We start from the raw sequence: 17374 nt of genomic DNA, 5'->3' as shown, positions 1-17374 counted from the left end.
TGCGTGGAACTGAATCTTTAAGGAGAACCAGCATTCTGGATGTAGAGAAAGGGAGACAGCATCCAGGAAGGTAGAAAAGTGCAAACAGAGGCCTCAGGCCACTGAAAGGAGCTGACCTGGGCCAAGACGGCAGGGCCTGTGCACAGGCACACAGACCCTGGGGGTGAGCTGCGGTGTGAGGGCAGGCGGATCATGGAGAATCTTCTGTGCTCTGTAGGTGGTGGCCACCACGGAAGGATGTAGGGACACCGCAGACCATCCCAGCCTCAGTGAAGAAAACAGAACAGAAGCTGTGAAACGGGGGTGGGGAGGCCAGTTAGACCAGCAGAGCAGCGCAGGTGAACCCAGACCAGGCCCTCAGCCGCAGGGTCTACAGAGAGGAACGCCATCTAACTGGCATGAAGGACAGAAAGGAGCCGGTCAAGGGTGAGAGTCACAGTGTGTGAGGGACACTGTTGGCTCTCAGGATGTAGGGGGCCCACGGAGGTCACCCCAAGATGGGTCCCTTTGGCAGAAGGTCTATTTTGAGTTAAAAAGCAATCAAAACCCAGCAAATTCAGGAAAAGCTCTTCAACCTCCCCCCTCAAATGCCTGAAGAGAATTGAGAGAGAGGACCTGCTCCAGAAAGAGGGCTATCACCATAGATAACCACATTATGATATAAGCCACGTAAGGCAGACAGGGAGGGACCTAAGCAAGGCCACTCCGAGCAAAGTCCTCTCGTCTTATTGTTTCTGAGGGGCCCAGCAAACATTTGTTTACCAAATATTTACTTTTTTTCCATCTTCCTGTAAATTGCATTCCTTCCTCTGAAGGCCCCGACCTTTGCCCCCTTCTCCTTAGTTCCGGATGACATATATATCTATATATGCATATAGATAGATAGATCGATCGATCGATCGATCTATCTATCTATATCTATCTATCTCATGTTGCCCGTCTTTGGAATTCCCGTGTCTGTCCGTACGTACGCTGTTAAATCGGATTTTGTCCTGTCAAGTCTATCTCAGGTCAACCTGATTCTTAGCCTGGCTGGAAGGACCTCGAAGGGGCCGGGATTTCTTGCTCCCCAACGAGGAGGAGGGAGTCCGCGCTTCTCTCTCCGCTCACTTTCCACGCTGAAGAGAAGGAGCTCTGTTCTCCTCCCCCGCAGCAAGACGTTTCTCTTATCCTCTGTGGCGGGCAGTGAATTCAAAGGCAGGAAGGCCAACGCCTCGCCCACCGCATGGACGGAGCTGGGATGCTCCCTCTGGGAACAGCACCCACAGGCCCTCACCCTTCCTTCTGCCTCTCTTGGCCTGGAAGCTGGTAAGGTAAAAGTAACCCGGGCCGCAACTGCTGGCCGAGCCTGCAGGAGCCTCGGCTTGGCTCTAGGCCTTGTTGGCCGGCTGGTACCCGCGGTACTGGACCGCCTCACATCCAGAAAAACCACTGACAAACACCTCTGGGGATCCGCGATGAAGAGGAGACCAATCCTTTGGCCTCACTCCTCTAGACAGGAGACCTCCACGCGGCTCTGGCTTGCTAGTCTTGTCTTCTTAGGGTCAAAGCTCTGAGGAGACACACGGGGTGTTATTTTCCAGCCATTGTCCTCTGCACAAATAGAGCCCCCAGGGAACATCACCGTGGTCATGACCGGTTCAGCATCACCGGCCTGGCCCAAGTCCCGGATGCACTTTCTCTCCCCGTTCCCGGGAGCCCTGAAGAGAAGAGGGTGGCGGGCTGGGGGCAAAGACTGGGCGTCAATCGGTTTGGGATGTGTGAAGACACATGTCGCTGTAGGATCTCCAAGGAGGGGTTTGGCAGGCTCAGGATCTGGGGAGAAAAACAGCGGTTGGCTCAGAAAGCTCCGTGGGGAGCTAGAAGCCATGCAAAGGCTGTGCAGCTTTGGGCTCGGGCTGAGGCAGCGCTGACAGAACAGAGAGGCCAAGGTCGTCTCCGATGCTCCAGCGGCCACGGCCACGGCCAGCGCCCACCCACAAAAAAGCAGCTTCCGAGTAGCTCAGTGTTGGCCGCCTGCAGCCTCGGTGAGGGGGGAGCAGGCCATGGCACTTCCAAGAAGTCTCCCGTGGCCGTGACAACAGCGAAGAGCCCTTGCAAAGGAAGTGATAACAGTAAGCGAAGAGCTGCGAGGCCACGGCAGCACAGGACGCTGGGGCTCCCGCCCATGAGACTGCACCCCTGAGCGGGAGCAGCGGCAGGGGGCGCTTTGGAGGGCTCTCACTTGGAGCAGAGAGCCTGGCAAGCCCTCCTCTTCCGGACAGTCTCGGGGAAACCGAGACAGGATGACAGATTCCCGGGTGCAGTGACTAGAGAGAGCTGCGGCCGGCTCTGGAAGTGGCTAACGGGACTGTGAATTTTGACCCGGGAAGAGATGTGGGACCGGGGAGGATTGACCGGTTGATCCGTCCACCCGTGCACCCACCTGCACGCCCACCCACGCACGCACCCACGCACCCCATGCCCGCACTCATCGCAGATGCATCCGTGAACGGGTTGGTGGTAGGTGTAGGGAAGGGGAAGCCGAGCATGAGAACCAGGTCAAGGGCCAAGATAAGCGGTGGGGGGGGGGGGGGGGGGTAAGATAAGCCCCTCGCCTGGGAGGTCCGGGCTGGGAACGCTGTCTTTCTGAGTAGAGCAGGGAGTGGCCACATGGGTCAGCTTCATTTCTTGGCTAGAAAAAATTCCAGTGAGCCAGAGAATACAGAGTAAAAAGTTCCCTCTCCCTCCGCAGGGCCCCTCCCTCTCCCCAGATGTCATTCTCCAGAGGTGCCTCTGGTTAGTGACCTGCTATGCATGCTTCTGGGCTATGTTCCAGGGCAGTGACATTTGTCAAAAATGAGATCTATGCTCGGTTCACAACTTTTCTCCCCCCACTCAATGTATATAAATACACAGGCTTCCTACATGTCAGGATAGTTCTTTGTCATTCTTTATAGTGACTGCGTTGTATTCCATTCAATAGTTTCATTATAATGTACACAACTAAGAGTTTTGGGGGCCACATCCTATGTGCGAGTTTCTGTATTAAGGGGGGACGTCAAGAAACAAGTAAGATGTGACCCTGTACTCTAGGTGCTCCCAAGAAGAGTACAGGAGAAAGGCATGTGAAAGAAAGAAGTCAGAGTATGACAATGTGTTATAAAAATTATTTACAAAATGCGGTGGGAGGATAGAACACATTTTCAAACAAAAGAAACCCTTTCTCTTTCTTCCAAATAAGCCACTAATCAGGGTTTATAGTAAAATCTCCCTCTGTAGCCTGCAGATAAAGTATCAGGAGTTAATCTTCCAGTTAATCTCTTTTCTCTGATTTCTCTGCCCACATCCATGGGGGGGAAGGGGGGAGGAGGGTACAGCTAAAGAAACGGGAGCCGGGGGTCTCTGGCCACTTCATCAAGCTGGAAACAAAGCTCTTATTGTGGGAGCAGCGTTCTCCTTGAGTCTGTATAACGTTGCCTCCACACCGCGGAAAAGTGCGCAGAAAATGCCATATATCATCATGGCGACAAACTCTGCCAACCTTGTTGGGGGTCGGGGAGGAGGGGGCGCAGAGGGGGGAAGACAGGGAGGATGAATAGAGGGGAGCAGAAGGGGGAGAAGAGAAGAGGGAAGAAAAAGGGGAGTAGAAAGCACAAGAGGGAAAAGAAGACGAGGAGAGAAAGAGGGAAGAATAAGAGAGGAAGACGTACACCCCGTGTGCAGGCACCGCAAGGGGGTTGGGTGGGGGGTGGGGAGCAAAGGGGGAAGAGTTAAAAGCAGCATCTGTTGCTGGTAGGAGATCAGTTCTCATCCAGTCTTCCTAACTGATGGTATAGAAGCTGATCTTAACTGGTGGTATGTAAAAGTCAGAATTAATGGCTCTGAGACATTTGAGTAAAAGGATCATATATAAACAAACAAACAAACAAACAAATAAATAAAAAAAACTGGGAGCTTTCAGCCTCATTATACCTAGCAGAATACTTTCAATACATAAAGCATCAGTAAAAAATGTCAGGAATGGCCTTCTTGTTAAGCTGTGACAAATGATACAGTCTGTTCAGTCCCCTCCAGTGTTTCCCCTCTTCCTCCTAACAGAAGGGGAGCAGGGAGGTGGGACAGCCAGCCCTAGACAGGGGGAGGATTGGGCAGGTCTTCCCAGAAAGAGAAACTTGGTCTGGGCAGACAGGAATTCTATTAAAAACAGAAATGCTGAGTAGAAAGAGAAATAGATCTCTGCTTGAAGACAACTGGGTATATTTGGTTTTCTCCAAACAAAAACTGGGTATATTTGGTTTTCTCCAAAGGCTTTAAGCAGGAAACACAAATGAACTGGCAGCCTATAGTAACTGAATCAGAAGAAACAGGATTAGCATTAATATATTAAAGTTCTTCAAGCAACTGGATGCCCATCTTTTCCTATGCTTTTGGCACACCATTATGGAAATCAGTTGTCTTTTTTTTACTTCATATTGACATCCAGAGGAAGATGCGATGTATACAAACGCAAATAAATTTTAAAAATTCATGATAATTAAAAAGAATTTGGTGCAAATATAGTACTACAATTAATCTCTTAGCTTACCAAGTTAGAACGGAAAAGTTCTTACGAGAGTCCCTTCTGTAATAAAAACATGGCAGGAAACTTAATTTTCTATTGCTTTGTTAAATATTTATTTTAAAAACTGTGTTTAGTGTTTTCAAATTACATTGACAGCATTCCCATATGTAAAAGCTCTTCTTAAAATAGGGGACAGGGACACATGCTCCTTTCGAAGTCCCGCTGGCACTGAGATATCTTTCCATACTTATTTGAAACCCACCATCGCTTTTTTTCCTGTACTCTTTAATCCCATTGTCATTTCTAACAACCAAAAAAGAATAAAGCATTTCTGGGATAATCTAAGTGCTCACCGAATATGCATGAATGTAAAGTATGTCTAAAATCTTCACAATGGGCAACCAGAGAATTTGCCAGAACCATCTGGAGTAAAGCACAGCACCAGCATCCCAGTGGGTGCTGATGAGATAGGAAAGACAGGTTTATTAAACACTTCCTCCGGAAGGAGGCCCCCCCCCCCCGCCCCCCACCCCCGGGTCACCTTTCTTTTCTCCAACTCTCTTTTTATGTCTTCCTTCTCATTGGGTTAACTTTATACAGCATCATTATTATTATTTTTTTTTTGCCATTTTATTTTCATCACCGAGACAAACTCTGCCAACTTTGCTGAGGCTGGGGGGAGAAGGGGGTAACAGAGACAGGGTGAAAGAGGGGGATAATGAGGAGAGGGGGACAGAAGGGGGAAAAGAGAAGAGGGAAGAAAAAGGGGAGTGATGTTTTCCCTGAGTCTATATAACGTCACCCCCACACCATGCAGAACCATGCTGAAAACGCAATATAGTTCTCCGGGTCCAAGCCAGGGAAGGAAGCAGACAGATGCAATTAGATGTGGCTATAATCCTTAAGGAGGAAAACAGCAAAGGGATGTGATGTCCTGGCAGAGCTTTAAGTACCTGAAAATGAGAACTGATTCATCTCAATTATAATCACGGTACTGCTAGTATAATTTGAAACACGGTAATTAAGGAAAATTAAATAAAGCCCAAAGGATTTTGTATATGGGCAAGAGCATAAAATAAAAGATCAGTGAAATAAATGTACGTTATTAGATCATCTGAAGTTTAACACCTCCTCACTGCTATTTACTGCGATCAGTAGTCTTACGTTTTTATGTTCATTGCTACGTGCGGAGCTCACTGCTTTACACGCATCGTCTTATTTAACCTTCACGGCAACCCCAGGAGGGGGGCCCGATTATTAGTCCCATTTTACTAGAAGTTTAGAAAATTTCAATTGTTTCCCAAGGTCCCACAGACAGTGAGCGACTCGGTCACATTCAAACTAGGATCAGCTGACTTACACCCTGGGCAGTTGGAAACGCAGCACTTCTGTTTCCAAGGCTTTCGTCCTTAATGCAGTATCTTTAAACAGTAGGCGATGTTTGCTGTTGACTTCTTCTGGGGACTTAATGTGGTTTTGATTAGGTTTGAGGCAGGAGCCTACCAAAGACAACAACTCTCATTGACTGGGCGCCTACCGCGTTCCGGGATCGTCAGCACACTGCATCTGAATCAGTATCAGTCCATTTACACGTCAAGCCTACCTCCTTCATGTGCTCGTCAACACACATCCCGCACATGCTTTTCCAGCAGCCGAGCACGCTGGCTTTCAACCGTCTGGCATTTGACTTCCAACGCTGGCTCAGGCCTTCCTGTCTCATTCGGTTCACAAGTTCTCTTTCTTCCCTCTCAACTTGCGCCTGGCTTTCTAACTCCTGCAAAACGTCCCCCCTTCCCTTTTCAGGCACAGGTCATTTCATTCCTCTTTATGCCCTGACTCTTCCGTAGCTCCCCGACAGGAACACTCTCCTCTATAAAATGGCCATGTGAACCCTCACAAATGAATTCTTCCAGGCCTCCCAGTACCATGCTACCCTTAAGTATATTAAACAAACTTTACATGATGGGGAGCCTAGAAAACAGAGCACTGAAAAACTATAGGACTGGTTGGGGCGCCTGGGTGGCTCTGTCGGTTAAGCATCTGACTTCAGCTCAGGTCGTGGTCTCACAGCTCGCGGGTTTGAGCCTCACATCAGGCTCTCTGCTGTCAGCACAGAGCCTGCTTTGGATCCTCTGTCTCCCCACCTCCCTGCTCCTCCCTCTCTCTCTCAAAAATAAACATTAAAAAAAAAAAAAACCAGATACACAGTTTTGCCACATACACAGCACAGGTCACTGTATGCATAACCTAATCATATGTTAGACAATAATTAACTATATGACTTATTTAATGAGTTGGAACACTTTCTAGTCTCTTTTACTGAGACAGGAACTATACTAGAGGTGATTCTCATAGGAACTGATCTGTATACAGTAGGTACTCAAGTAGCATTCACTTGAGAGAGAAGAAACAAGGCCTAGGAGACAAAAACCTAGTGTTGTTTGTGCTAATTTGCTTGGAGCTCTAACCCTGAAACAGTTTCCACTAGGCCTCAAGGCTGGAGCGACCTGGGCAATATCAAGAAGTGAGAGGAAAAAGCTGGAAGACATTAACTCAATGTCCCATCTACTGAGTCACACAGTTTAATAATGACCTCAAGGTCAAGCTGTTCTATTTGAAAACCGCAGTGCAGTGAGGCTGTGTATGTTAAAATAAAGAATCTACACATGGACTGATCTCTGTATGGGCAGTTTTTCAACAGGGATGAAGGTGATTATACTTTGGTGGCATTAGGTAATCCGCTGCTAAATATGGAGATGCCTATAGGCTAAACCCTTCCGTCCATTGTACCCAAAACAATGAGTGGCCCTAAGGACATATATTACTGCTTCTCTGGCTATACTGTTGTTGACCTCATCACAGTAAAATCTGAACCAGAAGTTATTTATTGACACAGAAACAGCTATGGGCTTGGAGATGTGCAGGGGGGCAGAGGGTAAAAAGGGGGTGCAGGTGGGCCACCGTGACGGGACATTCCTCAGAAACCTGACTTTCTCAGGCCTCCTGAATGGGGTACATCCGGAGATTTCCTTCTGTCATACTGGAGGCCTGGTCTCAACTCGTGCCCACAGAGTGAAATGTGTGATGTAGGGAAAACTGTTCTCCTCTCCTACATCTAAGGCACACTGTCCATGGCCATGGCCATCTTGCTACTTAGAACTGAGAAGGAGGGAGGGAGACAGATCTTGTAGGATGAGATTTCCGTAAGTGAACTTCCAAGAGATTGTATGGAATGAATTTCTACAGCAGCACTTTGACAGTCTGAACAGAGGTATGCTACGTGTTTTTTCTTGTAACAGATGCAGTTTCCATCTGCTGCAAACCTGCTTTCCCAAGAAGCAGATTTATAGGAGGACAGAGCAAGACGTGGGCAAAAGGGCAGAAGTTCCCTCGAAGGCCTCAGCTCCGGGGCTGCCTCTGGGTGCAGTGTGGTGGAAAGTGCCGGAACCACAAGCACAGGCAGCCTGGAGCTGGGAGCTGTACCTTGGATGGTTACTGGCCTTGTTGAGACCCCACCGCCTCAGCTTTGAGTAGGGGTAACGCGACAACGCAGGCCTTGGGGGTTAAACGATGAGGCCCATTCAGGGCGCCCGGCACGTGCGGCTGATGTATGGCCTTCCGTGTGCCTGCTTCCTCCTCAAGGAACTACCTTCACAGATAAATTATAATGAAAACTGCCGCCGTCTTTCTCTGCCACAGGTATTCACAGTGCCACAGGAAGGCTGATGTCCTGGAGCAGGCTGCTATTAACCATCCTTTTTGGGACAGGGTCTGAAGATTGTTAGGGGAGACGTATGCCTACAAAGACCCCGGCCCTCTCACTTGCTACGCCTGCCTGGACAAGAAATCCTGCCTCTCCCACCTGTCTTGAAACTGATCCCTCCTCTCTCCGATCCCTCCTCTCTCCCATCCCTGGCTTGGTCTTTGTTACCTTCCAAGTGCCTACTGCATGGACATCCTAACCAATCCCTCTATGGGGCTCTCACCTCTCCAACTTTTGAGAATGAAGCCAGTGCGGTCTTTCTAGAACTCAAATTTGATGTCTGCCTCCTGCATAACATGACTTCCCGGTAGCCTTCAGCATAGAGGGAGGTCCTTCAAGGCCTGCACCCCCGCCTACCTTTCTAGACTCTTTTATCCAGTCTCCTGTGTTCCCCTCCTTCCCTTACCCCCAACACACAGGCATTCACTCCTGGTACTTTCAGGAATGCCCTCTGTCTGCTGGCTTCACTGTCTTTGCACACTCTATTTTCACTAGCAAGATGGCCCCTCCTACTGTCAAACCCAGGCTAAGATTCTTCCCAAGAATCCTGTTCTATCCTTTCTACCTCTTGGGGGTCAGATGCTCTCCTGAACATCCGCATTTATAATTCCACGATAAAAGAGGAGTGAGTCCTCAACAGACAGGTCAGAATGCCTTTGTAGTTCCTGCTTTCCCTCAAAACTGCTGTCAACAATTCGCAGGTGTGACCCCCTAGCTTTCCCAGCCCTGAAGGTTTGCGGAATGAGGGCGGTGAATTCTCTAGACCAAGTCTCTCTGTTAACCGGGCGAAGCCAAGCCGGGAAGGCAAGGGTTAAGGAGCCAGGCTGCACTCAAACTCCCTAAGGCTGAAGTTGTATTGAATTGTAACCCAACCCGGCATTCCTCTTCTGCCCCCTCCCCTCCCTTTGTCCCCGGCCGGCGATTTTTACCACGCAACCTCTTGAAGAGGCAATTCGTTTTCAACTCTCTCCCCACCCACCCAACTCCCCGCTAAGCACAAGAAAAGAAACGCTCCCCTCATCAAAAGTAGATTAACTCACACCCCTTTCTCTATCTGCATTTGCATGGGGAACACCCTTTACCAGGCTACAAACAGACCCCTGGGTTGCGTGATTTATCCACAGCTTTATGGAAAGCCAGACAAAGGCCGTGTCTTTTCAGCAATTCTGTATTTGCAGGCTGCCGCTCCGGGCCAGGGCTGGGGCGCCCCTCCCGACTCATCTCCCACTTAAAGCTTCTGAAAGGTTAACAGCATAACTTGAAGCCCCATTCTAAAAGTGAAGGAACACTTGTACCATTTCTTGTGGATCCAAAGAGGAAAAGAAAAGGTTAGGAGAAAATATTTTCAAGTGCAGTCTAAAGGAATGGCTTGTTCTGTCTCTTACACACACACACACACACACACACACACACACACACACACACACACACTGCACAATGCCCTTTAGGCAGCTTGCAGAGAAAATTGAGGAGTAATTTCGCCTCAATGTGATTTTGATTTTGCTATTTGCCATTCGAGAAACCACAGATGTAGGCTGCAGCGTCTTTCTTTCAGGGGCCTACTTTAGGGAAGAAGGGTATCGAGCACAAGAATCAGTATGGATTCTTTTCTATTCGTTTAACAAAACAAGACTCTTAATATTTGGAACAAGCATTCCATTTTGCTTTGGGTTGCACAGATGCTTGAAATTTCTCATCATGTCTCTATTATTTGCTTAATGCGTCCCCTCGCAGAGTAAGGATGACAGCACTTTTCTCGAAGTATTATCTCACCTTTGTGAATGGATCCTTTGTTGTCCAAGAATCTTAAGTATTAAAAGTTAATGGCAATTAATGAAATTCTGACACGTGCTCCAGCATGGATGAAACCTGGAAACATGCTAAGGGAAACAAATCAGACGCAGAAAGACGGACGTGGTTTAAATTCATAGCCAGAAAGTAGACTGGAGGTCGCCAGGGGCTGGGGGCAGGGGAAAATGGGGAGTTATTGCTGAACGGATCCAGAATTTCTATCTGGAGTGATCAGAAAGTTCTAGAAATGAGTAGTGGTAATGATGGCACATTATGAATGTGCTTAATGCCGTTGAATTGCACACTTAAAAATGGCTCACGCGGTAAATTTCATGTTATGGATATTTTACAGCAGCGGAAAACACTGAAAAAGTCAATTATTCTAATCAGAAAATCACTTTGTTTATGAAGGCCAGGCATCAGATGATATAGTTTAGATGCTCTAACAAACATAAGGAAAATTTTTTCTTGCTATTCAGGCACATTAGTAAAGACCCTGGTTATGCCCTGATTCACAAGTGAAATTCACCAGGGTCACGGAGGTGAGTTCTAAGTGGCCTTACATTGTTAGTCCGTCTACTAAGGAGTTCTTTCCTCTGGCGCCTTAGTGCTGTCGCATCCACCCCACCCCTCCCTTTGCTGTGGGTGAGGAGACCAAATAATTAAGCTTATTTTAAACATGTAGGGTAAATAGGCTCTTAGTGAGAGTTTGGAGCCTCTCCTGGGGTAAAGACACAGGAGTTACTGTTTGGCGTTTGAAATAATCTATTTTGGCTGCTCAAAGGACTTACTTATTTCCTGGTTACATTCTTGAGAGCTGAGGCTAGAAACGATGAGATCTCCAGTCATCTTTAGATTTCAGCTTTTTGAATTAGATTCATTTATAGAGGATGAAGCTGAGGTCAGGCTGGTGGGTCACCCATGGGTGCACAGCTACAGACCCAGGGCCCAGGCCGACATTCTGGCCGTGTTACATCGATCTCAGTTTGACCTAGATCAAGCCAAGATTCTGAGAATAATTTCCTTCCACCGTTGCAGCCCTTTATATTGGAAATGAATCCCAGCTACCTGTAGGTATGTCAGGTAAACTAAAAATCGCACCAAGATATAACCTTTTTTTTTTTTTTTTTTTGACCTGTCCTTTTTAGGTTGCACTAAAGTTAGATTTTCGGAAATAACCTCTTAACATAGATTACCAAACACAACAATCGATGACACTTCAAAACCTACCCGAAATGATTGGCTTTACCAAATAACACCAATTATATTAGTAATCACATAATAATAACTCTCACTTGAATGCTTACTATGTGTCTGTCATTGTGCTAATAAGCATTTTGCATGGAAAGCCTTATTTTCACAACAACCCTATTATTGCCATTTCACAGGTGAAAAACCAGACGTAGAAAAGTTCAGTAACTTGTCCGAGATCACACAGGAAAGTGGAAGAGTCAGGATTTGGATTCAGTTCTCAGATTTTAACTTCTCATCATTGTGTTGTCTTTCACAGGGGATTGGGTGGGGGGAGTGGTAATTTGTGCTGTCTTTAAATGTTGAGCTTTCCCTTCATAACAATGGAAAAAAAATGCCTTTAGGACTGTGGACCTCAACATCCATTGCTGTTTAGAATCTGGAGAGCTTTAGGAAAACTGAGGCCATCTCCAGGAAAATGGATTTCAATAGCCCAGGGTGTCGCTTGGGACAAGAAAAGTAACCCCTCCGCAGGTGATACAAAGTGCAACCTCTACTTTAGAAAATTCCCTATTTTTAAGCTGCTCCTCCTAACTAGATTTCCTACGTGATAGCTTTTAATTGCTCAAATAATAGCCCCTTTGAACCTGTTTATGAGGCTTACTATCCTTGGTCTAAATCTAGGTGATGACCACTTAATTGCGCGTTTCTCATAAGGTATCTTTATTATGTTTTACTTTTTCTTATTTTTAAAGTAGGAGTTTTCGTCTGGTGAATCTTCTTACTAAAAGTAGTTTTTGAACATTCTAGATAAGTCGGAATATTAAGGAAATTTACACATTTAATCAGTAACCTTCTTTACCTGATTTTTTTATTTTTTATGTTTTTTTCCAAATTAGGACAGAAACTTCAAAGCATGCTCCTGCTTCAGAATGGGAGTCGGGGAAAAAAGCGTTCCAGAGAACCAACCAGACTATTATCACATGTGGACTAGCCCAGACACACACTCTGGTCTTGGAGGAGACCCTCCAAAGCCTATCTGTATCTGTGCTGGGGGAAGAGGGCAATTTCACAGGTTACTTTAGACTTGTCCCAAGAAGTTGCCAAGGAGGTGACTCTAACTGTTGACACGTCCCCTCTGTGTCACCCCTCACCCCTCTGGTCAAGCCTAAACTATGTGGTGGCTAGACACAGAAGGTGCAAACTTCTCACACATGTCCAGGTCAATTTTGCCCCGGCCGGTGGCCGAGATAGAGGAAACTGGGCAATAAAAGTGAGAGGTTTCCAGAAACGAATCGACAAGCGTGTGTGAATGTGAGAACTCTCCTTAATTGGTATATAGGGGGTACCCAATACATCTGGGTTTTTTTCCAGTTGTTGCTAAATGGAATGGCTGGGAGACAGGACCCGGATGCAGTCCTGGCTCTTCCAAAACTTAGCATCAGGGCCTGGGTTTGAAGAGCTATCAGCTGTTGAGGGTTTGCGTGGTCCCAGCACTGAGCCGGGCATCTTACAGGCATGCCCTCGTGTGATCTGCACAATGTCCCAGGAAGTACGCGATACGCTTTCATTTTAACATGAAGAGACCGCAGATTACGGAAGTTCAGTAAGTGCTTGAGATCAAAGGTAGTGACAGCGAGGGATTTGCATCCAGCTGGAGAAATCACTTGGTTCTCTGACTCTCCATTTCCTCAACTATAAAAATGATGGGGTAGACCTAGATAATTCATTCAGCAGGTTTTTACAGATGGCCTATTAAGTGTCAGATACGGGGAGGGTTAGGAATAGAAAACTTACCAACTCACCTCAACTCTTGCAGAATCTGTAGTCAGACCTCACAGAGTTATTTTCTCTGTAATTTTCTCTGGAATTGGGTGTGATTTTACTTAATCAAAAATCCCACACATTTGAAAACAGTCTAAGGGTCATCAGCAGATGGGCGATACATGAAATGTCTACATAGACTATTATGTAACAAAAACGGAAGAAAATTCTGGCACATACTCTATATAATAAAGATAAACCTTGAAGATACGATGCTAAATGAGATAAACAGTCACGGAGGGACCAACACTGTATGGTTCCACTTATATGGGTACCTAGAGTGTCAAATTCATGGAGACAGAAAAGAGAATGGCACTTGCCTGAGGCTGAGAGATGGGGGAATGGGGAGTTACTGTTGAAGGGGTACACAGTTTCAGTTGACAGGAAAGTTCTAGAGATGGATGGTGGTGATAGTTGCACAACAATGCAAATGTGCTCAATGCCATTGAACTCTACACTTAAAATGGTGAAAATGATACATTTTAGGTGTATTTTACCACAATTCAAAAAAGAGATTAAAAAAATTCTGTGAGAGGGGCACCTGAGTGGCTGAGTCGGGTAAGCGTCCGACTCTTGATTTCAGCTCAGGTCATGATCTTGTGGTTCGGGAGATCGAGCCCCACATCAGGCTCTGACGTGCAGACAGTCCAGAGCCTGCTTGAGATTCTCTCTCCCTTTCCCTCTGCCCCTCCTCTGCTTGGGCTCACTCTCGCTCTCTCTCTCCCCGCCCTTCTCCTGCTCAGAATAAATAAATTAACTTAAAAAAAATTCCATGAGTGCTACTGTGCAGAACAACGCTTATACCCCATAAGTGGCACAGTAGTCTTGGTGGACAAAGGAGAAAGCCAAAACACGAATGACCGGAAAACGGTTAACTAAGTTATGCAGGCTGACAAGTTGTGCATCGGCCCAAGCTACCTCTTCCTTTTCTAGGTATTTAAAAGAGGGTTGCACTAGGCTTTAGGCTTATCTCATGATCCAGGTAAATTCTTCTATGTGATTAGTTTCACAAGGTGCAAGCATCTTGGGACGACATTTCTGGCTGTGGTCAACTTCTCTCAAGTGAAGCTTGGTTTGTGGAGAACATCATTTCCTGAATTCTATAATTTTCTACCCACTCACTATAACTGAATATTCAAGATGGCACACATCCAAAAGGCAGCCTGATTCCAGCCCAACTGAACAGGAACTGTTTTAGCAAATCTTCAATAGAATTTTGCCCACAGGCGGTCTTTGAAATATATGAGCACTTCTTCAGCAGACCAGTAATAATAGCTACTCAATCACTGGAGTTAACTCAAGTTTTTGAAATGCCTTTTCATTAACAATCAAAATGTTGCCTCAAATGAAAAGCCTAATAGGATGGGAAGGGACTTTTCGGTTGCAGGTATTTCTGGAAGTGCTTGGTCATGCAGAAGAAATGAAAGCACTCAGTTATGTCTGTGAAAAGGATAGTTTCTATTTTCTTCCCCTCCCCGCCAATTACATTGTAAAGCTGTACTTTCCTTTATTATGTTGTCTAACTGTATCTGCAAGTGTAGGTGGAAAATATCATCTAATGTTAACATCAGAAATACACTAATATTTACCCCTCAAATCTCCTTGGTGAACTAAGAGTTTCATCAACAGCAACTGCTATAGTCTATGCAAGAACATTTGACCAAATTGTGCAAATCCTTTCAGTAAAAGAAAAAGTTCCTCCCACTATTTGTGGTTATAAGTAATCACGTTTGTTGGGTTGAGATTAGGGTAAAAAAAAAAATCTATTTTAGTTTCCAGAAACATGAATGAACTCTCAAACTGCTAAGAGAAACCGAAATTCTTTCAAACCATTTTTTCTTGAAAGGTGGAAACGAAAAGAGCCTTAAGGATATTTGTCTTGGTTTTTATTAGTCTCATTTAAGATAAATGGAAGACCGTGTTTTTTGACAACAGGAATACTGTTCTTGCTCTGAGCTAAGGGGTGGGGAGGCTTACTTGTAACAGGTCGTAATAATTCAAAGAATAAGTACAGTCAGTTCTGCTATAACATTTATTTTAAACATGAATTTGTTCCCACATGATTAATATACTAGGGAACAATTTGAACTTAATTCAAATATCCTAACTTTGCCTTGGCTTATGCAGGATTTCATCCATAAGGAACACTAGGTGGATGCAGAAAATTGTCCCCAGTCCCAGAGAGCAGCACAGGAAGACAAAAACACGTGCGCTCACCTCGAATGCCTACCAGAGAACTCAGTCCACCTGCACGCATAGTAGGTGCCACACGCATCCATGTCAGGTGACTTCAAAAGAATCCCTTGGGGCACCTGGGCGCCTCAGTCGGTTAAGCGTCCGACTTCGGCTCAGGTCATGGTCTCGAGAGTTGTGAGTTCGAGCCCCGCGTCGGGCTCTGGGCTGACAGCTCGGAGCCTGGAGCCTGCTTCGGATTCTGTGTCTCCTTCTCTCTCTGCCCCTCCCCCACTTGTGCTCTGTCTTTCTCTCTCTCTCAAAAATAAATAAATGTAAAAAAAAAAAAATATATTAAAAATATCTTTCAAAATAACCCCTAAACTGCAATCCTGTAGATGGTTTCCTATTTTTTCTCTTTCCTCTTAGCCTATCTTGTATTTTCCCTCTCTGTTCTTGGTTCTTTTTCCTCTTTTATTGTTCTTTTTTCTGACTCTTTCTCTCCTGCTCCCTTTCTCTCTTCCTCTTGTATAGAGGAGGGTGGCAGGTGTAGCAACCAGGGGGCATCCATGAGCAACTTCAAGGTCAGGTTTACTAAGCAGGCATGTATTTCTTAACCATTTAACAAGTCTAAGTCTGTGTCTTCATTTTTCTCAGATTCCAATTTTTTTTTTAATGTATCACTGATGACGTTTTTGAGTGTTGTGCTCAAAACTCATTTTTCCTATAAGTCCTATTCCCCCCCCGCCCCGTGATTTTGCACAGTGAGTGATTTTTAGGAATACGCATGTCACTTGTTGCGTTATGGCAGTAAAAGGAGTGGACTCTGGAGTGAAACTGGGTTTCAGTTTCAGCTCTACTGCTATCTGTCTATGTGGCCTCGGATAACTAACTTTACCCTTCATCCATTTAATATTCTTGTGCTAAAACAGGGTTATTATACTAATACCCACGTGATGGGGCTGTGAGCGAGGATGGGGCTTAAGCCAGTGCCTGATATGTAGTAAGTACTCAAATATTACTCGCTGTTAGTGTTTATTTTTTAGCGTTTTTGTTGTTGTTATCCAGGCACATATTTAGAAAATTTACAAGTGTTAGTGTGCCTGGGTATCTCAGTCATTGAGTATCTGACTTCGGCTCAGGTCATGATCTCCTGGTCCTTGAGTTCAAGTCCCATATTAGGTGAACATGAACGAGCCCTACTTTGGGTAAAACACGAGCCCCACTTCTCTCTCTCTCTCTCTCTCTCTCTGCCCCTTGCTCACTTGTGCCCTCTCTCTCTTTCTGTCAAAAAAAAAAAAATTTACAAGTGTTAGATACATAGTATGTTTACAGCCGTTGGGAACCAGTGAGGTCACAAAGCTTAAGGTGTCACGTTGGTGATGTCACGGTCTACCATGCTCCCAGGTGAATCTGATCAATATAGATATTTTAAATAACGTTCCTAAGTTTTGACTCAAGATCTAACCATAAAGAGGAGAACTGGCAGCAGGAAGTACACACGAGCTCTGGGGAACGGCCAACAGCTGCTTTTGTATAGCAACTCCGCAAACTTTTACTCACTTTGCTTTTACAAAATGCTGTCCACCTTGAACGGTTTCACTGTTACTACCTTCTGACTGATCACTAATGAACAGCACCTTCAAAATGGGCAAACTCATTAGGACTCGGAAAAAGTGACAACCCAGGTCTCGGTCTTCCCTCCCACATTAAATTACAATGAGTTGAACAGATGAATGCTCAAAATCACCATATTGAAATTGAGGAGGACACAAATAAATGGAAAGGGATTCCATGCCCATGGATTGGAAGAATTAGTGTTGCTAAAATGTCCGTATTACCTAAAGCCATCTAGAGATTCGCGGCAATCCCTATCAAATGTCAGTGGCATTTTTCAGAGAACAAATGATTCTAAAATGGGTATGGGACCACAAAGGAGCCCAAATAGCCAAATCAATCTTGAGAAAGAAAAATAAAAAGCCAGAGGTGTCACGAGGCCTGATTTCAAACCATACTACAAAATGACTGTAATCAAAACAGTATAGTATGGTAATCAAAACAGTCACGTAGACCCATGGAACAGAATACAG

General features: G+C 45.6%; 1 protein-coding gene across 6 annotated transcripts in view; it reads right to left on the bottom strand.

Annotated features, from left to right (window-relative positions):
- Positions 1 to 17374, bottom strand: part of PLEKHG1 (pleckstrin homology and RhoGEF domain containing G1) — a 232272-nt gene that overhangs the window by 73869 nt on the left and 141029 nt on the right. The window lies entirely within an intron of this gene.

This window comes from Neofelis nebulosa, chromosome 6 (assembly GCF_028018385.1).
Source record: "Neofelis nebulosa isolate mNeoNeb1 chromosome 6, mNeoNeb1.pri, whole genome shotgun sequence".
NCBI classification, from domain to species: Eukaryota; Metazoa; Chordata; class Mammalia; order Carnivora; family Felidae; genus Neofelis; species Neofelis nebulosa.
The sequence above is the reverse complement of the archived record's forward strand: the minus strand, read 5'-3'. Positions and strand labels throughout refer to the sequence as shown.